The sequence below is a fragment of the Neovison vison genome, chromosome 7, assembly GCF_020171115.1.
Source record: "Neovison vison isolate M4711 chromosome 7, ASM_NN_V1, whole genome shotgun sequence".
NCBI classification, from domain to species: domain Eukaryota; kingdom Metazoa; phylum Chordata; class Mammalia; order Carnivora; family Mustelidae; genus Neogale; species Neogale vison.
The window spans coordinates 163,385,522-163,406,012 of NC_058097.1; positions in this window are offsets into that span (position 1 = coordinate 163,385,522).

The following is a 20,491-nucleotide window of genomic DNA, read 5'->3' on the forward strand; positions in this document are numbered from 1 at the left end:
TCTATACATATATATTCCCCCTAAATAAATGTATAATAAAGTTGGATCCGTCAATTCCAGCTTTGATAAAAGCCTTCTTCTCTAAACATATTGACAATATTAGGGCTTTTTGAGGGCAAATACATAATTTTCTCTCCCCTCTCCCATGCAAGTTCAGTGCTAACTGAGATACAAGGATAGCAACCAGATATATGGAAATCAAAGTATTACTTGTACTGTGATAACCGCTCTACTCTATGCTCAGGTGTGTGACAACACAGTCTGGCTTGTGTGGAGCCCCAGAAGTTAGACTGACTTGCCCACCCAGTGACAGATAGTATTAGACAGCCTTAAGCCTCCCCACTAAGGGACAGAGTCTCCATGCTATATGAGGAAGGAGAGAAGAAGAATCCATATTGTCTGCAAGAGATAGATAAAATAGATAGATACAAAAGGGAGGAAGGGGAAAAAACAAAAAAGAGAGAGAGGGAGGAGGGGACTGAGCTTGGCAGGCTCAGCTTCAGGTTCCAAATAACCAATGTTGGGAACAGAGGGGGGTACCAAAGGAGCAGGCATCCTCCCCCAGTGGGGCTTCAGCCACAGGGCAGCATGAAACCTGGAGATACTAGATTCTCAAATGAGAGTCTTACTAGACAGAAGAGAAAAATCAAGATTCCGAAACAGCATAACCAGGCTATAAAATGAGTAACCACAGCAGTGTACCAGAAATAGAACAGAAAGGTGAACCTCTAGTGGACAGGCCACATGAGCCTGTTGGGCCCTGGGCCAAAATTCGGGCTGTGATCAATTCAGTTCCAGCAGAGCAAAAAGACCTGTAACGTTTCTCACTTGACACTGAAGCCAGAGATATTAGAGGACAGGTATAGCCTCCCAAATAAGGAGGTGGCTGGCTTAGTGATTCATTCATCAATCAATCCAATATCCTCATGGGATAAGTATTGCCATGTGAGAGGAGACCTGATTCTTGACTGAGGATTTGGTTCCCCATGAAAGTGACCATGAGAACCAGCATGTAGGGAGAAGGAAGCACTAAGAAAGAGATGGGAAAACAGCCTAAAATGAAACCTCCACCTAAAATGATCCTATTGACCAGAAAGTGTAAAAGACATAAAAAAAAACTAAAGCTAATAAAGAAGCCAACAAAATTAAAAATCAGAACATGTATTCTTTCCATATAAAATGGATTTTATTAACTCAGTCTGCCAAAGATATTAATGTATGAGTATTTAAAATTCTCAAAGAGAACAACTAAGAAATAAATTCCATTAAATAAGAGCAAAAGAATGGTGAAACAAAAAAAAAATCAAGAAATGACTGTGAAGTATATAGAATAGGAACCACCTTAGAAGTGAACAGTGTAGTCCTTGAAATAAAATAAACTCTGAATCAGACACAGTTGAAAGGAGAATTAGAAGTTAACAACAAAAAAATTCACCAATTAGAAGTTAATAGCAAAGAATTCACCCATACCTCAGCAGGAAGAGAAAAAGATTGTGTGTATGTGTTTTCTTTAATCAATAGAAAGGACTATTAACAGACCCAGAGGATAGATTGAGAGGCTCTAACATACATCGAATTGGAATTTTTGATAACAGAATAAATGAAAGAAAAGTAACCCTGGATAGAAGAGGGTTGAAGATATGAGGACTTTTGGCTAACCATAGAGAACGAGGTGCTCTCATTGAGCATTTATCCTTCCCAGAGTCTCAGTAAAATGACAGTAAAGGCATTTTAAAAGCTATGCATTTAACAAAGAAAAAAACAACAGGAGAGAAGGCAACAGCAATACAGTTTTGGAAGCTACAAATCCAAACCCAAATCTGACTCAGTAAGCTTGAGAAAGCCGAATCCTAAACAGTGGTGGCAAAAACCAAGAGGCAACCCAAATTATATCCCAGAATTCTCCAAAGGCTCAGAGCCACTAAGAACTTCCGAACACCAGAGGAAGACAGACTAAAAACTGGTGGACTGGGTTGAAAGTCGATTTAACAATCATCTTCACAGCCAGGCCAGGCAGCCCCTCCTGCTCACCCAGCAGACCATTAGAGTTTCATTCTCTATAGCAGAGGTCCTCACAGTAGCATCCCAGGACCGGCAGCTTCAGCATTGCCTAAGAATTCGTTACACATGCAAAATATCAATTCCCACCTCAGACATCCTACAACAGAAAATTTACTTCTTTTTTTTTTTTAAGATTTATTTATTTATTTGAAAGAGAGAGTATGTGCACATGAGCAGGGGGAGAGGCAGAGAGAAAAGAGGGTGAGAATCCTCAAGGAGACTCCCTGCAGAGCATGGGGCAAACATGGGGCTTGATCCCAGGACCCTGAGATCATGACCTGAACTGAAACCAAAAGTCAGTCGTGTAACCAACTGAACCATGCAGGTGCCCTTTTAAATCTGTTTGTTTTGTTTTGTTTTGAACAAACCCTACAAGTAAAGTGTGAGAACCACTGCTCCAAAACAGCGTTTTGAACTGCAGGACATTAAGTATACGTGAAATGAATGAGCATGCTAAAAATAAGAGGGGTTAGTAAAAGTTCACTTAATGATTGTTGACCCTCAGCATTGTTTGCTCCTTGACTCCAGAATGCTGGCAGACAACATACACAGATGCCAGGAAAGAGACCAGCGTCATCTCTGGGGCATCTAACAAACACAAAGAGACAGACCATCTGATGCTGATATGGAGGGTTCTACAAGTTAAAGCCCAGCCACATCCCCCTAACTTGAGTCTCAGAGTTGGCAAGGTCTATACAGACTTAGAGCATCTAGTTAGCTCTGAAGTCTCTCATCCTGGTATAGGAGCAGACAACTGAGGACCATCAGAAATCCAGGCATTTAATGAAATGTTCCAACATCATAGATGATAAAAGAAAAGCATGGGGCAACATGGAGGATATAGGGGTTAGGGAAAGGCAAACTTTTAAGAATACCTATCATTTATAGCTTATGAAAATCAATATTGTGACCATGCATAGGAAGATGGAGACAAAATATCCAAGGAACAAAAAGGTGATCTTGAAAGTTAAAAATATGGTAATAAAAATGAAAAACACAACAGAAAGTTCAAAAGGAAGATTGCTAAGAAAATAAATAGAAAAAGAATGGGAAAATCACAAAGTAAGATATAAAGTAAAAATATAAGCCCAAGAAATCTCATAATTAAATAATAGAATTTCTAGGAAATCTGAGGAAATAAGATAAATGCAATCATCAAAAATGTATTTCAAGAAAATTTCCCAGGACTAAAAAGCATGAGCTTCTGATTAAAAGTATTCATCAGAATAATGGACTAAATAAAAATAAAAACAAGAAGACCTACACCATGGCATATCATCGTGAAATTTCCAAATAGGGTCCATGACAAAATTCTGTAAGCTTCCAGAAGGGGGATGATAAAAAACAGGTCATGTGTATTTGGAAATCAGAGTGGCTACAGACCAATATCAGACTGGAAGATGGGAGACAATGGAGCCATGCCTTTAAAACTCTGAAGGAAAGTAATTTCCAATCTTGAATTCTATTCACAAACTATACATAGATAAATAAATAAAGTGTGGGGGTAAAAAGAAACATTTTTAGATCAGCACATTCACCAAAAAAAAAAAAAAAGAAAGAAAAAGAAAAAGAAAAAAATTGCCTTCCATTCTACTGTCTCAGGAAAGCAGTAGAGGATGCACTCCAACAAAATGAGGGAGAAATAGGAATAAGATAATGCCATGGGGCACAACTCCAGGAGAGAAGTGGAGGCAGAGCTCCTAAGATGCTAGGAAGGCAGATGCCTGGATGGTTGCTGTGCACAAGGCAGGGGTGACTGAAAGAGGTTAGGAAGCTCCTGAAGAGAAAATGATGAAACACCTGACGTGAATGGATGTCCCGAGAGGGGAGATGTTGACATCTGGCAAAGAATTTGGGATTTAGGATAGGGAGGGAGACAAACCATAAGTGACTCTTAATCTCACGAAACAAACTGTGGGTTGCTGGGGGGAGGGGGGTTGGGAGAAGGGGGGTAGGGTTATGGACATTGGGGAGGGTATGTGCTTTTGGGTAAATTGGAAGGGGAGATGAACCATGAGAGACTATGGACTCTGAAAAACAATCTGAGGGGTTTGAAGTGGCGGGGGGGGTGGGAGGTTGGGGTACCAGGTGGTGGGTATTATAGAGGGCACTGCTTGCATGGAGCACTGGGTGTGGTGAAAAAATAATGAATACTGTTTTTCTGAAAATAAATAAATTGGAAAAAAAAAGAATTTGGGATTTAATTACCGATGTGTACATGCAATCCCAGGCAAATGAAAAATAGGACAAATATTAATTCTAGGAAAAACCAAATGTTGTGAGGGAAAGGAAAAACAATCAGTTTGCTAAATGAATCACCTGTAAAGATCATTACATGAACAATAACATAAAAACTGGATTTTTCTGTCTCAATATTCTCTCTCTCAATAATATTGCTGTATTATATATTATGAGTAGAATGTGGGGTATGGGAAGAGTGTGAAGTGTTTGGGAGAGCAAAGACAGATAAATTCTATCCTTCATCACCGAAAATCCTTAGATAAAGCCTACAATGAACACTCAGAAAGTAGTAATTCGAGTAAGGGAATAATTAACGAAATTGTCAGCTTTTTAGGGAAAAGCAGTTGCCTTGGAGAAGGAGATAATGGAGAGACAAGAACAGAGTGCTTCATTTTGGTGTAATTGACTTTATAAAGTTCATTCTCCACATGTTGTCCATAAGTAACTTTAACTAAGCAAAAATAAGAACAAACGGAAGAACTTAAAGGGGAAATATAGTACTGATAAAGGCCCACAGTGTGGGTTAGTACTTTACCTTGTGTCATAATCTTTGGGGGGCAATGTGTACCGAGATGTGTTCACTTTTTTCCGCACTTCAATTATTTTTATTTCAGTCGATATATTTTAGGGAGGAGAAAAAGAGTGTTCTTAAGGTGACGTGAAATGTTCCAAGAACATGCTGGTCTTTTTACTGCTCTGGGAAGACAAAGCAGAGGAGAGAAAATAAGAGCCGTTTCCTTTGGTTGCTCCAAGGCCTTGCTGGAGTACCGTGAGAACACCGAGGGCATCTGAGACATGCCTGACAATGTCAAAACAGCAAGCAGCCTCCTCTTCCATTCTGTATTTTGAAATAGGAAAGAAAACAGATGAAATAGCTTTTTCATTATTTTCCACATCCCGAAAGGAAATTCACTTCAACTTTAATAACATTTCTATTTCTTATTTATCATCATGCAAACCTTATAAAAATTGCAACCCCCAAATTTGGGGAATAAGGTGGCAGGATGAAAATGTTTCCGCCATCAGTCTTTTTTTTTTTTTTTTAATCGAACTAAATATAAAATCTGTGTTTCTCTTTTGAAGGAGAAAACAGATGGATAATAGCTAATTCGACGAATGGCCATGAAGTCTCGGGAACCTGGCTCAGGGCTATGCAGCCGGGAGCAGCACCCAAGGTCACGGCACAGAACCAGTCGAGTGCAGACACAAGTCCTGCCTCACCTAGTGCTGACCTTGCAGCTCACACTGATGACATGACCAGCCCTGGATGGTCCACCACTGCTCCCACTCAGCCACGAATGATGCTCCCTATCCTTGACTGCCAAGGCACGGGAGACTCTTCCTCTTTGTCTCCCCTTCTTGCATCACTAGCTCCTGATTTGAAACCCAGGTGGTGTTTCTGCATGTGGAGTTTAGAACCATCCCCAGTTACAGCGAGAGCTAAGAGGGAGTATCTGGAATTTTCAGCTACCCAACAAGATGCCTCACATGGAAGAGGAGTTTGATGTCAGGACAAAGGCAAAGACATTATAATAGTAGTAATGACCACCATAATTTGAGCCTCATAAGGTGGTAGTGAAGCATATAGACATTGCATTCAGACACTGGCCCTTCCTTTTCTTTGCAATTCAGCCAAGCAGATTCTCACTTAAAGGCCTTCGTGCCTGCTGATCTCTCTCCCTGGGATTCGTTTCCCTCCAACATGGGGTTCTTTGTTACTGGTAGGAAAATATGTGTTGTGTGAATGGAGGTCTTGGTTCTTGGATTCCCTATGAAAGATCTGAGATGTACACCTGAATACATAGCCAGAAGGAAAGTAGCAAGTACAAAGCAGTTTATTAAGGATGGTACACTATCAAGGTAGGAGAGTGGGCAGGCCCAGAGGTGGCAACTGCTCTGAGGCTCCAGGGGTCTTTTCTTTTTGTGAACAGGGTCTTGGGTCATAGACAGGGTTGTTTCTAATGGAGACTGCTCCCAATCATTTGGGGGATTCCTCCCATAGGTTGGGAAGTAGAGTTTTTGATTCTATAGGGTTTGTACTGGAACCATCATGGCAGCCTTACCCCATGGGGGTGGGGCTAAAACCACAATGCAAAGGTATGGTAATGAATCTAGGGGTTACCCTAGGGCAGAGGTGAACGAGAAGAGCACATGTTTTGCACCTGTGGCTCTTGGTCTGTTAACCTCAGTGGTTTTGGAAGCTATAAGGCCAGGAGGTTGAGAGGTCTTGGATGCCACAAAGTCAGAATGCTGTGCTCCCCAGCTCTAATACGCCACTTATTTATCATGGTCCTTGCCTCGAGTTCATGACAAATTAACTTCCTACTCCATCACCTTCACCCATCTTATCATCTCAATAAGGCTATTCAAAGCCAGATCCCTCTTGGCATTTCCTAGCCCCCTTCCATGATTTATGTCTCTCCCTAATGCTTATCAGTGTGGGATAAACTATTTGGTTTACCATATAGATCTTTTTCCTTGCTGCTTTTTCCCTATCCCCGACCATCCCACTTTGATGGAAGCTCCAGGAGAGCTGGGGTTTTTTTTTGCATTGATAACTCCCATATTCCCCCAAACCCAGAAGACTGCTTGGCACATAGTGGACATCCTATAAATCTCTCATGGCTGAATTGAGTTAGGTTCAACACTCAAGTCATTTCTTTAAGCCTTAGTGCATTGTCCCCATTGTCTATAAAATGGGGTTAATAGAAACCACATTGTAAGATTGTGTTTGTGCTGTGAAAGAGTGAGTGCCCCCTTACCCAGCCACCTTTCCTTCTTTGTTTTCATCCCAACCCTCACCTTCTGGGTCAGTTAGACTGAAGCTCCTACCACTTTAGGAAAGTTGCCTTGATAGAGCCTGAGAACAGAGACATCACATTCTTGGCCATGAAGGTCAATGCTCTCTGTCCAGAGGTAAGATGGAAACTACTTGGGAGAATATGGGATCAACTGGACCTGGTTTTTCTTGTCTTGCTGCCACCCACACCATAAAACCTTCCAAGATGGGAAGAGGCAGAGAGCATCTGAGAGCAAGCAATAGCTTCTGCTCTGCACCAGGCTCTCTGGCCCTGGGAGGCAGTTGCCAGAAGGAAAGTGGTCAGAACAGTCTTCCTGAGGCAGAGGCCCTGGGCTTCCATGAACGTTCTGAGGCCCCAGCATGGCACTGGAAAACATCCAGATTTTCCTCTACCCCAGAGAATGGTTTCAGAATCAGGAGAGAAAGAGGCCACAGAGCATGGCAGAGACCATGCGGCCAGGGACCAGCTGGGACAGAGCAGTGACTGCATACCTGAGGCAAGGATACCAGTGACCAAACCCCGGGAAATACATCTGGGCAACCACCATCCTTGGAAAAGAATGACCTGGGGCAAGAAGACTCAGCCTCTTCTCCAGACACACTCATGCTGGGATACTACTCAACTCCAGAATGTAAATGCCACACTAAGGGTAAGGAGCAAATGAGAAACGTTCTGAACTTCTCGAACTCCATGTAACTTGGAGAAAACCAAAGCCACTGTGATGTCCCAGCAATGACTAGGATTGGCTGTCAGCCATCATGTAGAATGGGGGCTCGACATAAAGTTTTATAAATGAGTAATTAATAAATAAAAATAATAAAAATAAAGTTGTTGAAAAGAGAATGATGTTTATTTGACTTACAGTGCGTGGCCTATGAAAGCTGTCTCTACTAAAATATGCAAAGAGCACATTATAGTGTCTGGCACTTGGTAAGCAACTAAACAAAAAAAAAGCTACTATTATCACTGCTGTGATTGGCTAGACACAGGAGCACTCATTCTGTGTGGGTCATCTCTACTTACCACTCATTTCTATTTTGTATTTAATAAAAATGGGCCTTGTAAAGATTCAACTCCTTGGCCCAAGTCACTTGCTTAGGACAGGTCAAAGGTGGGGGTTGCCTGACCCATCCAAGCCTCTGACACTGCCTCCTAGGGGGTTGGAGGTGGGCTCAATGACCTAGGTATGTGTCTGGTAATGCGGCAGGAGGGGGCTGCCCTGGACTGTGGACTGCCACAGTCACCCTATTGATCCCAGGCAGCCAGCAGACATCCAAATCCATGTTGGCCTCTCCAGAGTTACCCAGATAGGCATTGCTTTGGGATACAGAGAGATCCAAGGGCCAGCAGGATTTAAAAGGAGATAGAGGTTGATACCCTTCAAGGGGCTTCTAATCATTCAGCCCCAATGTCCTCAAGTCAAAAAAGTATGTGTGAGAAGGGCAAAGTCCTCCCTCAGGAAACCTACAAAATGCATTGAGACGCCAGAGGAAGGAAACCGTTTCCCATCACAGCTGGTGTGGCGTCTGAGTGACAGTCTAACTCCAACTGAGATGATGGCTTGGCCCCACTTTGTGAGAGCAAGAGGAGCCGAACAGGGAGTCGGCATCCAAGACAGGAGCTGTAGAACCCAAGTGCCCACCAAGGAGAGCCAGCAAGTCCTATGGGTCTTTGCTCAGAGCTGTCAAGGGACCCGTGGGGGAGTCAGGGTTGTTTCTGTGCTCACACCCGTGCATCCTTGGCTCTTCCTTACTGAGAGCAGATGAGCGAGAGGAATGAGGGATGTGAAATTATGCACTGACCACAGGGTTACCTTGCTCTGTCCTCCCACAGGTCACAAGGCCCCGGACCCAGTCTTGTTCTTACAAAGGCTGCCTTTTGAGGAATAAAAAACAGCCTTTCACTTCCTTCCACTTGTTGAAGTGGTTATTTAAAAGAGTTATTTGTATAATCCTCCATTTTATCATCTGGGTTCTACACTTTACCCCCAACACTTACCGTACCTTCTCTCCTGGCCTTTATGGTTTCCTGCTGTTTCTGATGCTTCTCTCAGTGACTAGCAGAATACAGAATCATGTCAGAGGCAAAGGTGCCCTGCTTTGGTCAAATGATAGGTCTCTGAGGACTGTGGCACCTGGGAAAGTCCTCAGCTGTCATCTCAGACCAGGAAGGACCCAAAGCAACCCCAGATTATGGGCTCCGAGGGCTTGAACCCAGCCCTCCTTAATGAAGCACAACTGTTCCTCTGGCTTGAAGAGATGAGGATTTGGGCTCACAGATGAAGTTGTGGGCTCCAGAGGACTTGCTATTTTTCACAAGGTCTGACGGTTAAAGCCACAAACGTGGGTACCAGAGCTGAGGCCAGTTAAAGCCTCCTGAGAAAGCTCCACCCCTTTCCCCATTTACAAGATCTCTATGTCCATGCATAATGAAGGGTGGGGGCAGGGTCCCTTGAATGGAAACTTTCTGGACACAAGCCGGGGAGGGCAGAAGCAGACTCCTTGGTACTCAGAAACGTTAAGAGATTAAGCAAAAGACTCTGGCCAAAGACAAGTGCTAACTACACCCAGCAAAAGGGAAGGGGGTCTCTGTCCAAGACACTGGCTGCAGTGTGTGTTCCAAAACAGAGAGAATCTTTGGGGAGGTGGAGGGAGATGCCAAACCTGCTTTAAAGTATAAGACTAAAGTCTTCAGCCCCCTCTGATGGTGGCTTCTACAAACAGTGATGTCTCTATCCTCATAAAAGCTCACCACTCTGGCACAGAAGGAAATCGCCCAAAGCCATAGCATCAGTTAGGTCACAAAGAGCTCCAAGATAATAACTAGCCATTACAGAGCTCTTAAAACGTGCTAGGCCCTGTTCTAGGTGTGATTTGGTTCTCAAGCCATGGAATCCTTACAACACCCTCTGAGGAAGATATCATTTACTCTCCCTGTTTTTCAGGCAAGGAAACCAAAGCACAGAACACCTGACCCAGATTATGCAGCCCAAGGTCAACCAGCTGGGAGTGACCAAGCTGGGATTTGGGACCAGGGAGTCTGGCTCCAGTACTGAGAGTTAGTCTCCTCACCCTACTGCCTTCCCTATGCCCACTTCTATCAGAGCCCTTAACCAAATGTGCCGCCAAGCTCTGGTTACAGGTTCTTCACCTCTGCCCTTGACCATGAGCTCCTTGAGGACGGATAATATATCTAAGTATTCTCTACCTATCCTCAAATCCTAACAACAAAATATGGCTCTAGTAGGCGTTCAGTAAATGCTGAATTAAATGATGGGGTTAAACAATTCTTATAAAGCTTGAACTACTGCAGTGGAGAAAGTGCCTAAAAAAAATTCTTGAACTTTGCCATGGAAGCAGCACCACGCTAAGCATGTTGCATTTATGCCCCACTTCATTCCCTAGAATTCTCTGAGAGGCAAACGCTATCATTAGGGTGGTTTCACAGAAGAGAAACTGAGGCACAGGGAATGTAAGTGGCATGCACAAGGTCCCACAATTAGGATTCTCATTTAGACGTTTGACTCGATTGCCCTAGCACTTCATTATGACCAGATATAGTACATTTGGGCTAGACTGGGCCACGATGGAAGAAAAAAAGACAACTGAGTGATGTAAGGAGGGGGTAGTACGATTTCCAACTTCTAGAACTAGAACTAGAACTTCTAGGAAGTCTTCCTAGAAGAGGCAGCACCTCAGCTAGATCTTCAGGGATGAGTGAGATCTGAACACACAGAGAAAGACAGGCAGGGCAGGACATTCCATGCAGAGAAACTGTGAGCAAAAATAAAAGCAGAGAACTGGGCGTGTGCAAGAGAATGGGGATGACTTTCACTTGGCTTCAGCTAGGATGAACGACCGGGACAGATTGAGTTAGAAAGGAAGCTTGGATCCAAACTGGATTCTGAAGGCTAGGCCTAGAGGCTTGGATGGAGTTACTAGACAATAGGGAGCCATGGAATGCTTTTGAGCAGGGAGTGACATATTAGGACACTGCCCAGGATGACTTCACAACCCAGGAGGGGGATGTTTTAAAGCATGGGGCTACTGGCAGGGTAAAGAGCAATTACGATGACTGGAGAAATGGGATCAGAGTCTTATCTAGGTATGGAGAGGGGAGAGGGGAAGCAATAGATAATCTGAAGCCAGAACCAATTACTTAGCTACTGGGAAGGTGTGAGGGCCAAGAGGCAGAGAGTTAAGAGAGATGTTAAGGCTTTCCTCTGGGCTCAGAGGATGACAGTTCCCTCAGCAGAGAGTATGCCCGAGGGAGTGCAGACCGTGTCAGGGCTGGTGGGTGAGTGAAGCTAGCTAATGAGCCGATCCCCTCACACTGGGAGCATTTTCTAAAGGGTCAAATCTAAATTCCAGGCCATCTGCCCCCACTGCCAGAAGAGCTCCACTTCCATTTCCTAGACAAATTCTCTGTTTAGATTTGATTTATGTAGGGCAATGCCTAGCAGATATCAGCACCAGGCATCCACAGCGGCCACACGCATACAGACACACGCACACAGACACACACGCACACACGCCCACCACGACTAATGACCAGCCGCTTCACGAAGCCCCTCCCCTGTGTGAGCCGCATTAGTGAGCTGATCCACTAATAGAAGACAAGCCGTACAAATCGAAAACTAAAAACTTCCAGATTTCATCCTGCTTTTCCTTATGTCCCTTATTTGATGCCACGTGAATTGGATATGAGTTTCCCCGTTTCCCTGAAATGTCGGATCACTAGGGTAGCTTGAGCAGACTCAATTTCGCTTCGAGTAATAGAGTGAGATTATTCAAAATTATTTCCAGTGGGCTGAGCCTGCCTGTTCCTTCTGTTATGAGAATAGAAGTAAACAACTCGACACCGTCCTCGCAAGCTGACATCCTTGACACAGCGCCCCTATGCCTAGCTCCTTAATCGCGAGAGCATTTTGGTTTTAGCCACGCTCAATTAATTCATCCAGGAAAGGGTCCAGTCAGAAAGAGTTGATTTAAAGTGAGATAAACTGGGCATCTGCTTGGAAAACCAGATGATCCCAAATATGTCTTTCATCGTGAGAAAATGAAGAGCTCTCTCCACATTTACAGCAGTAACTTCTCAGTGGCAATTTTTTTTTTTTTTTCCCTTGAGAGTTTCAGCAGTAGCAGCGACAGAAGCGACAAAAGGGACGCCTCTCCTGGAGTCAAGCAGGGCTGCGCAATGGGGGACAGACAGACCTCCGACCCACCCCTGGCCCCTGCTGGCGGGGGTCCTGCGGGGCCGCTGAGAAGGGCTGGGGAGTCCAGGAGGGTCTTTATCCCCAGCTAGACACACAGCTGGTCTCTCTCGCAGTTGAACACAGAAGAGCTGAGCTAGCACTTGGAAAAGTGGGATGTCGACATTTTTTGCTCAAATTTGATAAGCAGCGGAAGATTAGCACCTTCCTCAAGTCTCCATTTCGAACAATGTTTCTTTCAAGGCATCCAAATTTGGCAGAAAATCCAGAGCCTGCAGACAGGCTTGAAGCTCTTGGGGAGAGGAGAGGGGTGGGAAGATCGGAGCAGGGGAAGGCAGAGGCGCGGTGACAAGCCCCAAATCCATAGTTTTTAAGGCTGTAACATGCACTCCAGGGGAGAAGGAAGCCCTATCATGTGAATTGTCTGCCGGAGGAACCCTCCTTGGGGCTGGTTTTGGGGTGCCCCAGCTAAGTAAATAGGCCAGACAGCTAAGTATCTCTCTGCAAGGAAAGAAAGGAGACCCAGGACCTGGTGGCCTCGATTCACCCCAGGCGCCCTGCCTTAATGTGCCAGAGGCATTACATGGCACAAACGAGCTGGGGAAATTGGGGACCAAAGAAGCATTAAAAACAGGCTTTTCTGGCCTACCAGGGAAGGCTAGGGTTTCGGCTCTGCTCCCATCTCCTCACACTTTCCACTGATGTCACCCCAGGCAAATAATTGGTAGAGAGGAGACTTCAAGTGGAAGCAGGGCAGTGGAGGTGGGGCTGGGGGAGGCTGTGTGAACAGAGCCATGGGCTGAAGAGAGAAGCAGGGCACGCACTGGCCCCAGCTGTGACCAAGGGGGACGGCACCCTCACTGAGAAGCAGAACTACAGGCCAGGCAGAATTTGCTGCAGAATGAAATCTTCCTCGTTTCTTGATCAAAATCTTGCTAGCTAAGGTCCGCTGCTCCTCAGGAGCACAGGGACATCTGCTTCATGGCCACCCTGACCCTGGCTCCCACTGTCCCAGCCGGGGAGGCAGCGAGCATGGCATCGTCTGCAAACATGAGGCCGCTGGTCCGGAAGGGGGTTCTGGCCCTGCCTCTACGGCCCTGTGTGCCAAAGGAAATCCTCAACCTTTCTCTGGGCCTCAGCTGTAACAGGTGCCTGGCCAGAGACTTTGGTTGTACCATGGGCTCTTCAGTGAATGGGTTATCAAAACCCAACATGAGGGTCTCTGCAGAGAAACTTCTTCAAACTAGCAGAGATTCAAGAAATATTAATTCAGTGTCTTTTTACATGCCGAGCATTGTACTAGGCACTTTGACATAAATCACTGACACATCTATTTAAAAATATTATCAGTTATCTGTGCTGTGTGATCACTTTGTTAAGCACTGGGGATGAAGCAATAAGCAAGATAGACAGTCTCTGTCTCCTCAGAGCTCAGTTCTATTTCCCTCATTTGTACCTTGCAATGTGAGGATATAGTATTACTAGCTGCATTTTACAACTAAGGTGATAGTAGCTCAGAGAGGTAGAGTGACTTGCCTGAAGTCACACAGCAGTCGAGAGCAGAGTTAGAAGTGCAAATTCACTCTTCTGGCTTTAAAACTACACTTCTTTCCACTATGCCCCTCTGAATCCCCATGTGCCGAGGAGCAGGGGATTTTGAAACCATCTCCCCAGATGGGAGAGGGGAAAGGAGAGAGAGACAGAGAAAGAGAAGAGAGATGAGAATTAGCTTCTGCTCTGAAATTCTGATAACAAAATATTTTTGTACATGCTGTCTCCAGCCATCACTCTCCAGGTGGCCAAAGCCATGATCCACCGAAATTCTATTCCTCTCCTCCCAAAATTTCTTGTACGAACCGGGCAAGAAATGCTGAAGGGCCGACCAAAAAAATAAGGCTCTAATAATAATAATAGGCTTGCATGAAACCAAATAAAGTCATTCTGAAATGACTAAAGAGAAATAGCAGAGGAGAAATGCCCCTGGGCTCACGCTCTGTTTATGCACTGCACATTATACCTTTTCATCACAATTACCTAAAGTGGTACATTTGTACTTCCATAATGTATGGAATTCATTACATAGTTTTGCAATGAAATTATCACACTGTGCCTGGGACATCTGCACCCTGTCATACATCATTCTATTCATTTCTAGTTAATTTAATCCCAATATCTGCCCACATGATAAGACAGATGTTCAGCTACGATGCAGCTTCAATGGTTTTCTGCCTTGAAGAAACTTGAAGCCGTTGAAAGAAATGACATCTTTCAGACAGAAAGCTTACAGTATTAAAAAGTTTGGGGGTTTTGCCACTTGACTATTATCAGCTTTATTATTCGGGGGTCTATCATAGTAACCTCTGCCGTGAGGATCAACTTGTGAGATTAACAGAGGCATAAGTCTAATGGGAGTGTTTCTATGAGTATTTCTATAGCCACTAGAAATGAATCCCCATCAAAACTGGGTTAGAAATATCTGCATGTCCCTCAAAAAGAAAGAAAATCGAGACATTTCGCACTAACATTAGTCACAGATGCTGCTTCGCAGGAGAGGGAGGGAGGCCCCTCTTGCTCGGGTGTGTACCGTCTGCCTGCACGGGTCTGGACCCCTGCTCAGCGGACCTCCTCCTCTCCATGTCGCCACCCTGGGCAGTGACCACTGTGGCACTGGCGCGACCGGAGTCTGTGACTGGTGTCCCTCCATGTTTTCTACCACTTCCCCGACTGCATGTCCCACACCAGAAAGTGCTTGGGCCTCGGAGAACGCTTCTCCTGGGTGTGCCTTCTGGCTCTGCTGCTCACTGTCGGGGTGACTCTGGGGGAGCTACTCGGCCCACATGGAGCCACGATCCCACCACGTGCATGAGGTAAATAATGACGGTTATTTCATAGAGATGCGAAGATTAGATGGGGTGACGTGCGTAACGTATGGGACACTGTGCTTTGTGCAATAATATGAACGATACTTTTAACAATAAGAGGACCATTTTCCATATATGAAAAATGCCTCGCGTGGTTCCTACCTCCTCACAGTAGCCTCTAAGGATATAGCAGATGCTGCTATTATTACTAATAACATCCCCGTTATTGTTGCGCAATAAATCCTGTTAACAAAGAAAACAATTTTGGTACCCCTGAAGCCACAGGTGGAAACGATTTCTGATTTTTGCAATGGCCAACTATTGTTTTTATTAGGTCACACAAAAATTGCAGCAGACCCTGGAATTCTGTGTGCATTAGAGGTTGAGGGAATCAGAGATGAAATAAAAACATTTGGAGCCGGAACAGAAAGTTATAAATGCATCACGTGTACAACTGTCAGGTAGGCTGTACCCTGAGGACAGGAGAAGTCACTGCCCGAGAGAAAGAGAACTTAATTGCTTTCAGATCCATTTACACAAGAAACTTTTAGTGAGGGGGTGGCCCCAACTAAGTGCCATAAACCGTGGGAGAGGACTGACAAAGACACACTTCTGTGTTAACGTGACTTACTCTATACGCACATATGCATATACATACATCTCCATCCACAAATATTTTTAGGCAGTTATCATTTTAACATAGAGGTATGTTTTAACACAAAATAACGGACTAGGCCATGGGTCTAGACAGAGCTTTTCTTATTTCGGGATCTCCTGCTACCTTAGCAGGCACTCTGCTCACCAAGCTGCAGGCATACTGCTTGGGAGGTATCACCTACTTCCAAGAGAACCTTGCAAATCCAGCTTACTGAATTTGGTCAGTAGAAGACCTTCAACGTCTTTTTTTTCACCAACTAAGGGTAGTTCAGTATAGAGGCTCTCCATTCTCTGTTCTTACTTCTTCTCTATTCTGTTCCAAACTCCTTATTTATATTCTCATGCATTTATAATACCTACCTCCAGCAGTGTACTTTAAATGCACTTTCTCTTTCCTTATTAAGATTTATATATTTATTTTAGAGAGAGAGAGCACAAGTGCGAGCAGGGGGAGGGGCAGGGGGAAAGGCAGAGAGACGATCTCAAGCAGACTCTCCACCTGAGCATGGAGCTCTTCTAACTTGATCATGGGCATGGCCAGTGGCTTTTTCACTATTTCATTGAAGGTCTGCATCAAGTCGGCTATATATACATATTTGTCACCCTAGCCCACCACTGAAAATTACTTCCCAAGTCACTCTTTCTGGAATGACTTTGGAAAGAACAGTATACTCTGCAGCTAACCTAGAGATGACCAGCAGCCAGGGGAAGGACAGGGAGGGTAGAGTGTCTCTGCCTTTTCTCATCTAATAATAAGTTGTAAGGCGTGGACTTCTGGGTGATTCAAGACCTGAGCCAAAATTGAGCACAAGTTACAGTGCTTACAACACCAAGCCATGTTGTAATGGAACATGGGGACATGGGGATGGGTCTCACCCTTAGGTGAACAGTCCCTGAACCCCCAGGCCTTCTCATCAGCAGCATCAATGAGAGGCCACAATACAGAATGACCCGACTTCCTTGGCCAGAGTGATTAGCTTGCTGCCCCAAGTGCTATAAAATATCAGAGGGATGTGACCTTAGGGACCAACTGGTCCAATGGTCTTTTACAGAAGAGAAACATGAGACTGACAAGCGTGTGTTTTGGACTTTTTTTTTTGCTGTGTGTGTCCTTTTGTCTTTGTGTCCCAAATGCCCTACCTGGAACTTAGCCCATGCTGGCAATGCAGTGGCCATTCAATGAACTCACATGAAGTGAGGCCTGGAGAGCTTCTGGGGTGCACCATAATGGTGGCAGAGCCCTTCATGGAACTCACGCTCCCCAGCTCAGCTATCCTTACCTCTGGTTTTGGTCTCCAGAGTCATCTTTCTAGAGCCATGAACCCAGGCAGTCTCCTGGTCAGGAATGAGATGCTGGAGGGCCAAACCCATTACTTCTGTCACTCATAAAACGTTGCCCACTTACTCACAAAAATGTTGCCCTGCAACATTTGCCCCATCAGCAATCAAAGGTCAAGTCCCTTTGGTCTCTGGGTACCTTCTTCACCATCTTTAACTTGAGGTGATTGGTCCATCACTAGAAGATACATAGGTCCTTCACAAATCTTTAATGGATGAACAAAGGAAGGGATGAGTAACCAGGTAGACAATGAGATTTCAGCGTATGAGCTAACAATCATTACAAGTAAATTCCTCAAGTTCTGCTTTAAGGAGAAAGTGAAGGCAATCCCTAGGCTTTTTGGAAGAGAATGTTATAATTCATGAGCGAGACTTGGCATGGGCTCAGGTGTATAGTGTGGCCCAGGTGCTGGCTATGGCCTGACAAGGTCATTTGGTGGTGGGAGAAAGAGAGAGGAAGGAAAGGGTGCATTCTGGTTTTGTGGAAGGGGACAGGGTGGCAACGCAGAACCAAAGGTGGTATAAAAAAAGATAAAGCCACTATTTCCATTCCAAATTACTCTGATGTTGCTGACACCATAAAAGAAGATGGGTTCTTGCTGTCCGAACTAGTGTTTCCCTCCTATCCACGCCTGGCTCCCACCTGAGGCCTAGCTAAGGGCTCCTCCCATTCCCCCCATAACCTTTGCTTCGGGAGGCTCCTCCCTCCTCTCCTGGTGCAGGTCCATTCTAGACTCACTTCCTAAGAGGTATAATCGGATTAACCTGGGAGCCTATTTCCAAACTGCAAGAGAGCCCAGCCTGGAGACTGGTTCTTTTAGGAGGAGATACTCAGCTGAGGTGCCCGGGTCAGAGAGATCTGGCTTCAGCAATCAGTTTTGCAAACTGTGCTTTGTTTGATGTAGGGCAAACTGTTCATCTCTGTGTCAAACAGAAATACTAATGATGCTATCACATCACAGGAGTGGAGGAAATGGAATAACGCCTGTAAAGGGATGAGCCCATTTTGTACTTCCGTATGAAGATATCATCCCCTCTCGGGCTTCAGTTTGCTTTGGGCCAGTCCCTTATAGGCAGCACTGATATTCTTCCCAATGAGCCGCTTTTGCTTAAATGGATGGAATAAAAGGGGCCTTTCCTCTGTGGTTTGCTGCAAGAGTAGCTGTTTTTCCTGGATCCTGGAAGCCAGCTTAATACCAAGTTCCCCTGCTGGGGGCCTCCAGAGAAGCCCTGAGCATACTGAACTCCAGCTGTTGAGCTGAGGAACAGCTGGAAATGACACAATTGACACCTAAATGGGGGCGATGATCCTTGCACAATTGCCTCTCGATTACCTGCATGTAGCTTGCTGCCTTGGCCTTGCCAATTTGTAAGTGGCTGCCCAGACCCGCACTGGCTTCTCAAGCTGGCCCAGGTGGGAATGGCGCCCACGTGGTGCTGGTCATGGTGGCGTGCGTGCGTGCGCCTGGGTATCCATGTGATTATCACGGCTAGACTCCCATACAGCCTGCAGAGTGCGTACTGATTCCTCTAGTCTGCGCCTCTGCTTCTCACTGTATCTAGCAACCTGAAGCAAGTCCTTCAAACAGTCATATGCTGGGCAGAGCAAAACCATTCTGGGCTGCTTTTCAGGTCCAGGGCCTGCAGTAGCATTGTTTTCTGAGACACTCTGTAAGGAAGGCAGAATGGTGTGCTAGGAAAAGAATAAACATTTGTTATCACAAAGGCCAGCTCCCAGCTCTGCCATGTCCAGCTGTATGACCTTGAGCAAGTTATTTATTTTTTCTGTCTTACAAATGCCTTGCCCAAGGTCACATTCAGGATTACTGACCCTGAAGCCCTTCTGTTTAGCCATGGAGCAATACTGCTTTCTTCATTTCTTCATTGATCCAATCTGATCCCATATAGGTACATGTACCTGCAGGCCTTGCCTAGATCTGTCTACCCCACCTGTCCCCATTTCCTTCAAAGCAAGCTGGGATGTCTTTGTCATCCCCATAGAGGTGGGCGCCTCCCTATATTCCTTCCAGTCTCTCTTTTATTAAAGACAAGGAAAATAAAAATAGCATTTTTGTATAACTACTATGTGTCAGGGTCTACAGTTGCTAATAAATCCATCAAGTCGTTCCTGATTTATGGAAGAGGTTTCTGAGCATCACAGAAGCACAGTGACTTATCTCTGTTCACGCAGGTGATGAACAAAATAGCAGCTTTCTTTGGAGACCAGCAAGGGTGGAGAAGCAGCAGCTCAGCCAAATGGCAAGATCATGAGACACTGCTCTGTAGCTCACCCCCAAATTTTGTGGCAGTGACCTAGGAGGAGGCCCGTGGGGATGAAAAGAGACCCAAGGTAACTTAAGGAACCACATGGCAGAGACCAGGACAAGTGTGGAAGAATGGCTCCGAGTCCTCATGCAACCCTGCTAAAGAGAAGGGGGAGGGAAGCAGAGTGCTGGGGAGTAAGGGAAGCTGGAATGAGCGTAGAGACTTGTCTAGTCATTTCTCATTATTACTGAGACCTGTCATGTGACTCTTCCTTAAGCAAGAGCAACCTAAAGGGAAACATCTGTCATGCCTTTCCAAAAAGAGCATCCCTATCTTCTTACATGCATTCGGAGAATGTATTTCGAGTGCCCGCTCAGGGCCAGCCACTGTTGGAGACTTAGGGAACACAGCAGTGAGCAAGACCAATAGGGTCTCTGGCCCCATGGAGCTTTTGTTCCTGAGAAAGAACATAAATGATAAACACAGAGCCTGGTGGTTCGGACAGTGGGCTGGTACACACACAGAGGAGACAGTCATGTGAAGGTTGCAGTTACTGTCTAAAAGCCGAGGAACACAAGGATTGCCATAGCCACCAGAAGGTAGGAGAGAAGCATGGTACGGACTCTCCCCCAGAAACTCGGCAGGGAGAAGCTCTGGCCCCCAGAATTGTGAGAGGGCACATTTCTTATAGCAAATGAACCTAAGGAGCTCACATTTATGCCGAGACCAGATTGCAAAGAGGGACGAGCCTCACAGGAGATGCTAACGTACCCCCAAATCTGACTTCTTTAGACAGGAAGAGAGGTGAAGTCCAGGCCAAAAAGATCCATGCAAGTCGCAGAATGGAGTAGTCAAACCAGAGTAGAGAAGCCTGGACCTGACTCTCGGGGTTCAAGTCCTGGTTCTACTAATTAGTGACTGGGTGGGGGGCTGTGGGCAAGTTGTGATCTGCCCACAGCAGATCCTGGAAACAAGCTTAATAACAGTGCTCCTCCTGAGTTGAAAGAAGTGAGTTAATAATCATTAACTCAGTGCTTGGCATAGAGTGTGAGCTC